This window comes from Camellia sinensis, chromosome 10 (genome assembly GCF_055761805.1).
Source record: "Camellia sinensis isolate YWXY chromosome 10, ASM5576180v1, whole genome shotgun sequence".
Taxonomy (NCBI): domain Eukaryota; kingdom Viridiplantae; phylum Streptophyta; class Magnoliopsida; order Ericales; family Theaceae; genus Camellia; species Camellia sinensis.
Window position 1 is genome coordinate 55,922,234 of NC_138970.1, and position 2,293 is coordinate 55,924,526.

Genomic DNA, 2,293 nt, shown 5'->3' on the forward strand with positions numbered 1-2,293 from the left:
TTGTGCATCTTTCAGAGGCATGAAACAGTGCAAACAGAGGCAACAGTCGGCATGGCAACAGGTTTCCGAGCGAGGCGAATCGAGCATACATCATCCAATCATTTCGAGGTAGAGCTGCGACGACCTTTTTTATTTCATACTTAGATTGTTTTGTAATTAATTTGTTAATTACTTAAGGGTTTTGTAATATTTAATTAGCTAGGGTAGTTGATTAATTATTCGGTCTTTATTATTTATTCAGACCCTCTGTCGAGAGGGCGAATTTGTAATAAGTGTGCGTGCGTATGTGAATGTCTTCCAACCCCACGTCTTTCTCCTTTTTATTTACTAGCTTTTGATGGTTAGTTTAGGGCATGTTTCAATTAGCATACTTATGCTCGCATGTTTGCATCATTCATCTGTATTGCATGCACCGGGCTCGATGCATCATACTAACTGCATTGTATTTCAATTCCAAGTTGAATACATGTATTGAATTGTCGCATCTCATATGCCATTCTTAGGGTAACCGAGCCTATTTTAGTTGCATTTTGCATGCGTTGCATTAGCCATCTTAACATGAACTAGGATTATGCATGATTACTAACTAGTTTCTTATTTTGGCTCGGAGTACACTGTAAGTGTTTATGTTTTAGCATCTTGCATGTATGTAAGTGCTAACATGACAGCATGCTTGCCATGAGGCTAATTGCTTATGTGAAATAACTGCCTGAATGCCTGTGGGTGAAGGTTGGATTGCTTGAATTGGAATGATTCGTTGAAATCTGTGTTTTAGCCTACTTGCGAGTAGCAAACTCTAAACTATTTCCAAACAAACGGACATGCGATACTTTGTTCCAAATTAGGCGATCTAGTCTATACTTGTGTGTTGTGCGCATCACATAGTAATTCTAGCTAATTAACCAGAATAAGAATGCATGTGTTTTCAAAAACAATATATCATGTTTAGTACAGGCCGATCTTTGATCGAGCGAGCGGGGGTGCTCATAAATGACCTTCCCCAATCGTACCTAAGTACCCGAGCCGATGCAACTTTGGTGATGACGGACATGTGGCCTTAGGCACGAGTCAAGGTTTCCTAAATTCTCCCAAAATAAAATATTTAGGTGGCGACTCTGTATCTGGCAAAGCAATCCATGTTTGGCACTTCTTTCTCAAAAATCAATTTTCCAAAACGATTTCCCGGATTTGGACTCTTTGGTGATTTATCGGTCTTGTATTGCACTTTGCGAGACTAGATTCAGAACCGTGGCACATGAGTCCGAACTGTAGCATGAGGCCCTCGGGGTGCGTCTACAACACCATGTACAAAAACGACATTACTACTCAAATGGGACTTTTCAATGCATAAAATAAAAGGCATGACTAAATAGGTAAAAAGTTTCTGATTTGGGATTTATTAGTGCATTACTGATAAAAATATAGTTATGATATCATTAAAAATTAAAAATTGATTTGATGATCTTTAATAAAATGGATAATTTATTATACAATTAGAAACTTGAAAAAGTAAAATGTAATATCTAGAATCATAAAAGACAATCTGTATTTTAAGTAAATATTAGAAGTACATTTGTAATTTATCCTTTAAAAAAAAGTAATATGAAAAAATCAAATTTCTTTCAAGTTCAAATATGAACTTTAGGGTGTGTTTGGTAACGTTTACGTTTTCAGTTTATATTTACAAAAATTTTATAAATTGATTTTTGTTTATTTTTTGTTTATTTTTAGAAAAACATAAACTACAAACACGTTTGGTAATTGGCAAAATGTTTGAAAAATTTTAAAAATATAAAAAAGAGTGAGAAATGACAAGTGGTGGCAAGTGACGGCGGAAGATGGTAGTGGAAAGTGGTGACGGTGGGTGGTGGGTAGCTGGTGGTGGTAGGTGGTGGTTGGTGGCGGGTGGGTGAGTGGGTGGCGGTGACGAGTGGTGGGTGGTAGCGAGTGGGTGGTGGTGGTGGTGGTGATGGTGGCAGGTGGGTGGCGGATGGCGAGTGGTGGCCGGTAGATGGTGGTGGCAGGTAGGTGGCGGGTAGTGGTGGTGGGTGGGTGGGTGACGGTGGCGGGTGGTGGGTGGTAGCGAGTGTGTGGTGGTGGTGGTGGTGGCGATGGTGGCAGGTGGGTGGCGGATGACAGATGGTAGTGGCGGGTGAGTGGTGATGGTGGGTGGGTAGGTGACAGTGGGTGGTAGCGAGTGGGTGGTGGTGTGGTGGTAGGTGGGTGGCGGATAGCAGGTGGTGGTAGATGGGTGGCAGATAGCGGGTGGTGGTGGGTGGGTGGTAGGTGGTGA